We start from the raw sequence: 11,240 nt of genomic DNA on the forward strand, positions 1-11,240 counted from the left end.
CTACTTGGAAGGCTGAGGCAGAAGGATCACCGGAGCCCAGTAGGTTGAGGCTGTGGTGGCTGGGAGCGGCCACTGCATTCCAGTCTGGGCGACAGAGTGAGACTCCAACTCAAAAAAAAAAAAAGTAATGTGACCGTTGTTCAAGTTAGTCAAGATCTGCTTCTAAGTCATTTAGTCATTCTGAGCTCAATACTCTTGTTTGAAACATCCAAATGTAAACGTTGCTGCACTTACAGTGAGCTCAGTAAAAGACTGTTGACTATGAAAATGTCTTGAAGACGGGCTCGGTGGCTCAGCCTATAATCCCATGCCTTTGGGAGGCTAAGGTGAGTGGGTTGCCTGAGCCCGTGGGTTCGTGACCCGCCTGGGCAACTTGGCCATCTCTACAATAAATCATCTCTACAATAAATCAAAAAATCAGCCCGGCATGGTAGCGCGTGCCTGTATTCCAGCTACTTGGAAGGCTGAGGTGGAAGGATCACCGGAGCCTGGCAGATGGAGGCTGCGGTGGCCGGGAGTGGCCACTGCACTCCAGTCTGGGTGACAGAGTGAGACTTCAACTCAAAAAAAAAAAAATGGAGAGGTGATGATGTTTGCCAGTGTTGATTTATTACTCTAATTTGTCCCTAAGACATGCCAACGTGGATGTCCTGGGAGGTCACTCTCCCCAGGCTGTGTCCAAGTGGCGTACGGGAGCACAGGGCTCTGCCCCATGATGTACAGTCCCTTTCCACAACGTTGGAGATGAAGCTGGGCCTTGAGTCTGCGCCTGCATATTCCTAAAACTTCTCAGAGTCCTGTGGACAGTGACTGAGGAGACAAACCATGCAGGATACAGCGTTACACAACACTAAACCTAGATTGTAATTGATCTTACGTGGTTAGGAGAAACTTGGTGCTCTGTTGTACTGTATTTACAGATATTGCCTTGTTCTGCAGGATTCGTTGACAATTCCAGATTACACTTATTTGGGTAAGTAAATCTCTGAAATATCTTTGGCTTATCAGTATTTGCTTGTCAACATTTTCTGTATTAAAAATATAAGTAAGGTAACCCTTCAAGTTGGTCAAGGTCTTCCTCAAATATTTAGTTGTTCTGAGGGTAATGCTCTTTATTGATATACCCATATGTAAACATTGCTGTTTATGTAGGAGGTTTAGCTTAAAGGCTGTAATCCTTGAAAAAGTTTTGAGGGGTAATGGTGTTTGACAATATTGTATTCATTACTGCAAGTTTGTCCCTAAGACATTCCAACGTGGATATCTTGGGAGGTCACTCTCCCCGGGCTCTGTCCAGGTGGCATATGGGAGCATAGGGCTCTGCTCGGTGGTGTATAGTCCCTTTCTGCAACGTTGGAGATGAAGCTGGGCCTTGATTCTGCGCCTGCATATTCCTACGACATGACTGAGGAGACAAACCATGCAGGAAACATGTGTAGTACACTAGAATTTTAAGTTGATATAAGATCTTAAGGTATCTAATGTTGGTTTATTATTTTCAGGAAAGAAGAGGAATTACGTTTGACACTTGGGCATTGGTGTCTAATTTTGGGTTCCCTTACGTTGGAACCCAAAACCAGAGTTATCTTTTGGAGGGCGAGCCCCTTTTTTAGTACAAGCTTCCCCCACTAGGTAAGTGTTTTATGAATCCATCAGTGTACCAGCTAGCATTGTCAGGCTGCTTGGCTTTAGTGAGTTTTTTCATTGGGGTTCGACGCTTTTGCCCAATTCATGATGGGTGATTTACATGAACAGCGTGCAGCATTGAAATCTTACTTTCTGTTGGGAAAAAGTGCAGCAGAGGCAATTGTTATGCTACGGACAGCTTATAACGATGCTGCTCTGAGCAAATCACAAGTTTATGAGTGGTTTTCACGTTTTAAACGAGGTAAAATGTCCATTGATGATCAACCTCGTTCTGGGCGTCCTTCAACTAGTCGAACAGAGGAAAATGTGGTAAGAATTCGTCAAGCCATCTTGGAGGACCGCCGTCGGACTATTGATGAGCTTGTGGAGCTGACTGGGGTGTCATGGAGTTCCTGTCAGCGAATTTTGTCTGAAAATTTGGGCATGATGCGAGTTTCAGCGACGTTTGTTCCTCGCTTGCTCACACCTGAACAAAGAGGCAATCGCTTGGCTGCATGCCGTGCTTTGAAGGACCGGTTGGAGGCTGACCCTGATTTTTTTTCCAAAGTCATAACTGGAGTTGAATCTTGGTGCTATGGTTATGACCCTGAGACAAAAAAGCAGTCCCAATGGAAAACCACCACCTCCCCACCACCCAAGAAAGTACGGCGAGTGAAGTCAAGTATAAAAACAATGATCATTTGTTTCTTTGATGTGAGAGGGATTGTACACCTAGAATTTGTTCCTTCTGATCAAATGGCCAACCAAAGTTACTACCTGGAAATTTTGAGAAGACTGCCTCACAGTTTGCAAAAGAAGCGTCCTGAGTTTTGGCAGACAGGTGACTGGTTCTTCCATCATGACAACTCACCTACCCACACCATGCTGAGTGTCCAGCAGTTTTTGACCCAAAATGGCATGACTCCAGTGCCCCACCCTCCTTATTCACCTGATCTCGCCCCAAGCGACTTTTTTTTGTTTCCCCGGATGAAGAAAGTCCTCAAAGGGAAACGTTTTGCAAATGTGGAGGACGTGAAACAAAAAACGACAGAAGCACTAGAAGGCATTAAAATTGATGAGTTCAAAAACTGTTTTGAGCAGTGGAAAAAGCGTCTTGATAGGTGCATTGCATCAAGTGGAGAGTACTTTGAAGGTGACTGAAGTTTAAGAATGCACGATTTTAAAGAAATTCTGGGCTTTTTTGGATCACTCTTGTATTTAGTGGAGTTGGTAGGCTGACATTAACAGGGAGGGGTTTGAAAATTTGGTACTTTTGTTAAACTGTCCATTAAACAGAAAAGTGCTGGGATCAACTAGAGATTAGAAGTCAGAATTAGTCATGGGACTTAAGATTGCTTCTTATTTTATTCCCCATCCTCAGACAGTCCAAGTAACTACATGATGGATACAAGATGCAAAAGCACTTAAACTAGGTGTCTTGGTTTTGATTTCTAATGTAGTGATTCGTAACTCACCTAAACTTTGTAATAGGCCTAGCAGGATTCAATGTATTATGAATGAAAAATAAAAATAAAGTTGATGACAGATTTGTGTGATATTCATGTGGAAATAGGTGCAATAGTGTCATCCGCCAAAAAACACTTGAATGTTAATAAAATTTGGGCTGTATATAACCTGTACCTAAGTGAGCCTAGAAATTGCTAGAATTAAGCAGGTTCATGATATGAGAGGGTTGGGTCACAATTAAACCCTTATCAAGCCCCTACACTGATTGTCAACATAGGAAACACATAATCTATAACATGGGGACTAGTAACAGCCAACTAGAAGGTATGGTCTAGCATTGAAGCTATTAGGAGAGGAAGGTAAGTGGGATTAGTTTGTGTGGTGAGTTGTAGCATATGAGGTGTTCAGGCCATTAGGTGAATATAAGAAAGGGAGCTAGTTAGGCATAGGAGAATAAACAGCTTGGCTTTTTTTAGAAACCAGGTAACTGCAGGGCATATACCTAAACCAGTATTATAGGCTTGCCTGTGTCTGGCACTATTCTAAGCACTTGGCATGTTACTCACCCACCTTCCAGTGGGAAAGCCTAGGAACAGAAAAGCTTATGACCCAAGTTGAAAGTATTCCTCTTGATGCCAGGAGTGGTGGCCTGTAATCCTAGCACTTTGAGAGACAAAGGAGAGGGGATTGCCTGAATCTAGAGGTTCAAGACCAGCCTTGGCAACTTGATGACTTCGTCTCTCCAGTAAAAAAATAGCCAGGCTTGGTGGTGCATGCCTGTGTTTCCAGCTACTTGGAAGGTTGAGGCAGAAGGATCACCAGTATTGAGGCTACGGTGGCCGTGAGTGCTACTGCATTCCAGCCTAGGTAACAGACTCCAACTCAAAAAGTATTTATCTTGGCCAGATGCAGTGGTTTATGCCTGTAATCTTTTTTTTCTGAGTTGGAGTCAGTGTCGCCCAGGCTGGAGTACGGTGGCACGTTCATGGCCAGCGCAGCCTTAAAGTGCTGGGCTCAGGCAATCCCGCCTCAACCTTCCAAGTAGGGGAACCACAGGCGCCTGCCACCATGCTTGGCTAATTTTTAATTACTGTAGAGATGAGGTCTCACCAAGTTGCCCAGGCTGATCTCAAACCCTTGGACTCCTAAAGTGTTAGAATTACAGGCTTGAGACACTGCTCCCAGCAGTCACCTGTAATCTTAACACTTTGTGGGGCCAAGGCAGAATTGCTTGAGACCAACCTGGGCAACATAGTGAGGCCTCCATCTCCACTATCCGCTACTAATCCATGGGCAAATTTAGTCTACTTTTTGCCTCAAACTTAATCAAACCACTACCATCTCATTGGGTTACCTGAAATAGCCTCCTAAAGGCAACCTGTTGCCACTCCTAGTGACCTTTTCCAATCCATCCCATTTTTGGGTTTATGTTTTGGTTTTTTTTGGAGTCTCGCTCTGTCGCCCAGACTGGAGTGCAATGGCCAATCCCGGCCACCGCAGCCTTCCAAGTAGCTGGAACTACAGGTGTGCGCTACCATGCCCGGCTGATTTTTTGATTTATTGTAGAGATGAGGTCTCACCTGCCCGGGCAGGTCTCGAACCCATGGGCTCAGGCAATCCACTCACCTCAGCCTCCCAAAGGCGCCGGGATTACAGGCTGAGCCACCGAGCCCAGCTGGTTTTATGTTTTTTTAGTCAGGGTCTCTTATCCATGCTCATGTGCAGTGGTACTGTTACATCTCTTCTTAGGCTGAACCTCCTGAGCTCAAGCAGGCTTTTCTAAGACTCACCCTCCAAAGTAACTTAGACTACAGGCAAACACCACCATTCCTGGCAAATTTTTAAATTTTGTATAAGGGTGAATCTTACTATGTTGCCTGCCCAAGCTGATCTTGAAGTCCTGGGCCTAAGCTGTCCTCCCATTTCAGCTTCCCAAAAGCCTGGAGTTAGAGGTGTGAGCCCAACCTGTTGATAGTTGTTGTTTTGTCTTAAGGTATATAGTTTGTAAGATTCTGGTTTAAGTCTCAACAAAGTTACATAGTTGGAAAATATGTCAACAAGCCTTTCAAGTAAAATATTAATCATGAAAAAGCTGTTTTAGTTCACAACTCAATCACCTAAATTATGTAGAGACAATCACTGTACTGTTGTATTCAGCAATAGTGCTTTATGTGTTCTGTCACAGAATATTAACAAAATACTAAAGTTGAGAGTTAATAAAAATGATTTTTCTTCATCCAAGGACTTTGTTAGGTGGAGCTGGGGTGGTGGATCATGTCTGTAATCCCAGCTCTTTGGGAAGCCAAGGTAGGAGGACTGCTTGAGCCCAAGAGTTCAAGACCAGCTTGGGCAACATAATGAAACCTCATCTCTACAAAAATGAAAAATTAGCCAGGCATGGCAGCACTCAACTGTAATCCCAGCAGCTTGGGGAGGCTGAGGTGGATCACCTGAGCCTAGGAGGTTAAGACTGGCCCATGATTGTGCCATTGCACTCTAGTTAATGACAGAGTGAGACCCTGACTCAAGGAAAAGCAAACACAAAAATTTTGAATGATACAGTGATTTAGCTGTGCTAAAGCATGGCTTTTTTTTATTTTATTTTTTTTTATTTTAAAGACAGGGTCTTGGCCAGGCTCAGTGGCTCATGCCTATAAACCCAGCACTTTGGAAGGCCAAGGTTAGAGGATTGCCTTGGCCCACGAATTTGAGACCAGTCTGGGAAACTTAGCAAGACCAGAAAGACAGTATCTTGCTATGTTGCCCAGGCTAGTCTCCAACTCCAGGGCTAAAGTGATCCTCCCACCCTCAGCCTCCCAAGTAACTGGGATTACTATGCGCCACCATGCCTGACACCACCCTTAACTGTTTGCAGCATCAGTGCAGATGTCAACAGCAAAAAAGGCAAAGTCTAAGTATTATGAAAGTTTTGACCTCATGGACCTCCCAAAACACTTCAGGTACCCTGGGGTCTGCTGACCACATTTTGAGGATTCTGCTCTGGCCTGTTTCCAATCTGAGTAATACCAATGTCTTAGAATTGCTACAATAGTAAATAACGTATTTAAGGCACCCAGCACAAAATCTAGAAGGAACACTGTCAATGTTTCTATTTAGTATAGCCCAGCTGATAGCCCTCTGCCAATCCAACCTTTATTCTCCTAACACTATGGTCAAAATTTCATCACATTTGCAGCATTTCGCATGTAATATGTATTCTAAGCATTCTTTATTTGCCTACTTTATATTAGTAGGGTTTTGTGTGTGGTGAATTATACATAACAAAAACTTACCATTTTAACTAGTTGTAAGTGTATGGATCTGTGGCTTTAAGTACATTCAGGCTGTTTCCACAGGAGGTTTTTGATTGTGCTTCCATCCTACTTACCTAGGCATTTAGCAAATGTTTCTTTCACATGTGACAGGCGAGATTTAATCTTTTGACACTCTGCATTTCTCTCCACTTCGCATTCTTATAAAATTTTTGGGCCACTCTACCTAACGGCATATCCTACAGATTGGGTGCAGCGACTGTAGCGAAGCAAATTTCCAGTCAGTACAGTCAGTACTTCCAGCCGCACACCTACAAGCCTACCGTCATTCCGGTTTCCAGGGAGGCTCGAGTGCCGCGAGACCTCCGAGCCAGGCAGGGGTGGGGCTTACGCAGTAGGTCCCAGCAGCCTTAGCGAGTCTCCGATTTTCTGACTGTGCGTGTGCCCGCGCAGGCGCACTAGTCATTCCTTGACTTCCGGTCACTTAGACGAGGCTGCGTGTCGGGCGGATTGGTGAGTGTTTTTACTCGTCTGGTTCCTCGGCTGTGGCTCAAGTACCTCGTTGGTCAGCAGGTTTTCCTGTGAGGACCGTGTTATTTATAAGTTTACCTTATAAAGGCTTCAGCGCGTCCGTTCCACCTACAGATGCGCGTGAGACGGGGCTGGGCTGTATGTGGGCCCAGGTTTTCCACGTTGGACTGTCGAACTCATTTAATTCACAGGCAACCGTGGTAAGGAACACGCCCTGAGGTCTCCAGGGCGGCCTCCCGACTCGCCGAGATGCTAAAGATGCGGCAGGACCCCTGCCTCCCAGCAGGCACACTGTCCTCCAGGGATTGTACCCAGAGAACTTATTCCGGACACCCGCCCGCAGGTTCAGAATGTTTGTAATTTCTTGGCAAATGGCCCCTAAATCTACTGTCTGTCAGCCGTGTTTTGGGGTAATTCAAGAACTGCACATGTTCTCTTTTAACTTCAGATAGGTGGGTAAGTTTGCCTGGGATATCTGAGAGCTAATTAAAATTGCTGATAAGTGTCAGGTGGTCTTGAAACCCAATCTCATTTGCGTTTTGGGGATTTAGGATGTGTGATAATATGGGTGTCTTCGGGGAGCTTGTCAGATCGTGTTCCCTACCACGGTTTTCGACCACGGTTGTCTGTAAACTAAATGAACTCCAATGACTGTCCAACGTGGAAAATCCAAACAGTCACTCTCCCCGGGCTCTGTCCAGGTGGCGAATGGGAGTGCAGGGCTCTGCCCCGTGATGTACAGTCTTTTTCCGCTACGTTGGAGATGAAGCTGGGCCTTGAGTCTGCGCCTATATATTCCTACGACTTCTCAGGGTCCTATGGACAGTGACTGAGGAGACAAACCATGCAGGAAACAGCCTTATACAGCACCGAACCTAGATTGTAATTCATCTTATGTGATTAGGAGAAACTTGGTGCTCTGTACTGTATTCACAGATTATTGCCTTGTTTTGCAGGATTTGTTCACGATTCCAGATAACACTTATTTGGGTAAGTAAATCTTCTCTGAAATGTCTGTCTTATCAGTATTTGCTTGTCAACCTTTTCTATAATAAAAATAGGAGTAAAGTGACCCCTGTTCAAGTTGGTCAGGGTCAGCCTCTAAGACATTTAGTCGTTCTGAGCTCAATTCTTTTGTTTGATATATACAAATATAAATGTGCTCAGTAAAAGACTATTGCCCTTGAAAATGTTTTGAGGGGTGATGATGTTTAGCAATGTTGCATTTGTTACTGTGAGTTTGTCTCTCAGACATTCCATTGTGGATATCCTGGGAGTTCGTTCTTCCCAGGCTCTGTCCTGATGGTATATGGGAGATAGGGCTCTGCCTAGTGATATACAGTACCTTTCCATAATGTTAGAGATGAAACCAGGCCTTAAGTCTATGCTGGCATATTCCTATGACTTCTCAGAGTCCTGTGGACAAGACAGAGGAGACAAACCATGTAGGAAACATGTCTGGTGCACTACAATTTAAGTTGAAGTAAGATCTTCAGATTTCTAATCTTTGTTTTCCTTCAGGAAAGAAGAAGATCTGCACTTGATGTTTGGACATTGTTGCTTACAAGGGGGCATTCAGAAAAAACTGGAATTATCTTTTGGAGGGTGAGTCCCTGGTAGCACAAGCCTCCCCCACTAGGTAAGTGTTCTAGGAGCCCATCGGTGACTGCTAGTGTTGCGAGAGGCTTCTTTCGGCTTCCATGGAGATTCTTTCAAAGTGTTTACCCATTTCATGATGGGTGATTTACATGAACAACATGCCTCAGTGAAATTTTGTTTTCTGTTAGTGAAAAATGTGGTGGAAATGGTTGCTATGATACAGACAGCTTACAAAGACGCTGCTCTGGGTAAAATGCAAATTTACAGATGGTTTTCCTGTTTTAAATGAGGTGAAATGTTGATTGATAATCAGCCTCATTCTGGGTGTCCTTTGACCAGCTGAGCTGAAGAAAATGTGTTAAGAATTTGTCAAACCATCTTAGAAGACTGCTGTCGGACTATTGATGAACTTGTGGAGCTGACTGGGGTGTCATGGAGTTCCTATTCAGAGAATTTTATCTGAAAATGTGGATGTAATGCAAGCTTCAGCAAAATTCATGCCTCACTTACACCTGAACAGAGACAATTTCTTGGCTGCATGCGATGCTTTGAAAGAACGATTGGAGGCTGACCCTGATTTTTTTTTCCAAAGTTATAACCGGAGTCCAATATTTGTACTATGGTTGTGACCCTGAAATGAAACAACTGTCTAGCCAATGGAAAACTGCCACTTCCCCACAATCCCAAAAAGCACAATAAGTAAAGTCAAATGTGAAAACAATGATCATTTGTTTCCTTGATGTGAGAGGGATTGTGCATTCAGAATTTGTTACTTCGGATCAAATGGTCAACTAAAGTTTTTATCTGAAAGATTTGAAAAGGTTTTGTCACAGTTTCCAGAAGAAATGTCCTGAGTTTTGGCAGGCAGGTCACCTGCCCACACTGCGCTGAGTGTCTAGCAGTTTTTGACCCAAAGTGACATAACCCTGGTGCCCCACCCTCCCTATTCACCTGATCTCGCCCCAAGTGATTTTTTTTTTGTTTGTTTCCCCAGATGAAAAAAGTTCTCAAAGGGAAACGTTTTGCAAATGTGGAAGAAGTGAAACAAAATACATCAGATGCATTAGAAGGCATCAAAGTAGATGAGTTCAGGAACTGTTTTGAGCAGTGGAAAAAGCATCTTGATAGGCGTATTGCATCAAATAGAGAGTACTTTGAATGTGACTGAAGTTTAAGCATATAAGAATAAATAGTTTGTTATAAATATATTCCAGGTTTTTTGGAGGTCCCCTTAGAATTTTTCGCTTATTTAATCAAGTTAGTAAACTGGCATTTTAACAGGGAGAGGTAAAAATCTCTGGCACATTTGGAGAACGTTTTGGGCACACTTGACACCTTTTTGAAAACTGCCATTAAACAGAAAAGTCTGCTGGTCTACTATTTAAAATTTTGGGATCATCTGGGAATTAGAAGATAAGATTAGTCATGGCACTAAGATTACATGGCTTTTCTCTTCACCATTCTCAAGTAGGCAATTGAGTTTCCAAGTAATTACTTCACGGATACAAAATATGCAGAAGAGATCTGTGTTCGTTTTTTATTCTAATGTAATTTTTTATAATTCACCTAGCAAATTCTTTGTAATAGACCTAACAAAACTCATTCATGTATTTATGAATTAAAATAAAGTTGACTACATGTTTGTGTTATCCATTTTTATGTGGAAATAAATACAGTGGTGACATCAGCCAAAAAACAGTTGTTTATGAATAGTACTGCTTGAGAACTGCAGAAAGCCTGATGGGCTCAGTTACCAGTGAGTTGCTGGACATGGGTGTTGAATTAGAAGTCTGGATTGAGTATAGATTAGATGGTAGTCGGTCCAATCCTGTAGCTTCCTATCATGTACTGGAGGAAACTTGACTTTAGCAAGAAAGACACTTGGTTTAAGTGACTAACTAGTATGCTGGTTAAGCCTTTACTACCTGTATCTGACTAAGCTAGAAATTGCCAGAATTAGCCATCCTTATGATGTGAGAGAATTAGGTCACAATAGAACCCTTGTCAAGCCCCAGTACTAGCTGCCAACATAGAAAACACACCCTGGAGGATGGGGACTAGTGGTAACCAACTAGAAGGTATGGTCTAGTACTGAAGCCGCTAGGAGAGGAAGGTGGATGGGATTAGTTTGGGTGATGGGTTGTAGCACATGGAGGTGTTCAGGGCAGTAGGTGGATATAAGAATGGGAGCTAGTTAAGCATTGGGAAATAAACAGCTTGGCTTTTCTTAGAAGCCAGATAACTGTAGGGCATCTCCCTAAACCAGTAGTTTAGGCTTGCCCGTGCCAGGCACTGTTCTAAGCACTTGGCATGTTAACTCAGGTGAGTATATTAATCTCACCTACCTTCCAGTGGAAAAGCCTAGGAGTAGAAAGGCTAATGACCCAAGTCCAAAACGAAGTGGAGCCTCAGCATGAAAATGCATTGAATCCTCACTCAGGAAGAAGCCAGGCAAGAGGCAGTTTCCTACTTTGTGTAGTCTCAGACCAGCCCTGTGTCCTCTCACTACATGTCTTATCTTGGTATCAACATACCCTATCTGAAGAATAGGTATTGAGTAAAAGTGTTCGCGGCTGTATGCTGTGACTCACGCCTGTAATCCCAGCACTTTGGAAGGCAGAGGTGAGAGGATTGCCCGAGCCCAGGGTTTTGTTTTTTGTCGGGTTTTTTTTTTTGTTTTTTTTTGAGTTGGAGTCTCACTCTGTCACCCAGACTGGAGTGCAGTGGCCACTCCCGGGCACTGCA

At 43.7% G+C, this 11,240-nt stretch overlaps 1 long non-coding RNA gene across 1 annotated transcript; it reads left to right on the forward strand.

Annotated features, from left to right (window-relative positions):
* The first annotated feature begins 6,829 nt into the window (after nucleotides 1-6,829).
* On the forward strand, nucleotides 6,830-9,217 carry LOC103269527. Its single transcript, XR_504900.1, has 3 exons — nucleotides 6,830-6,878; nucleotides 7,853-7,886; nucleotides 8,418-9,217. It is a non-coding gene; the product is annotated as an uncharacterized LOC103269527 (long non-coding RNA).
* The last annotated feature ends 2,023 nt before the right edge of the window (nucleotides 9,218-11,240 follow it).

Source organism: Carlito syrichta, unplaced genomic scaffold (assembly GCF_000164805.1).
Source record: "Carlito syrichta isolate Samal-C Ts95f unplaced genomic scaffold, Tarsius_syrichta-2.0.1 Scaffold309286, whole genome shotgun sequence".
In the NCBI taxonomy this organism is placed as follows: domain Eukaryota; kingdom Metazoa; phylum Chordata; class Mammalia; order Primates; family Tarsiidae; genus Carlito; species Carlito syrichta.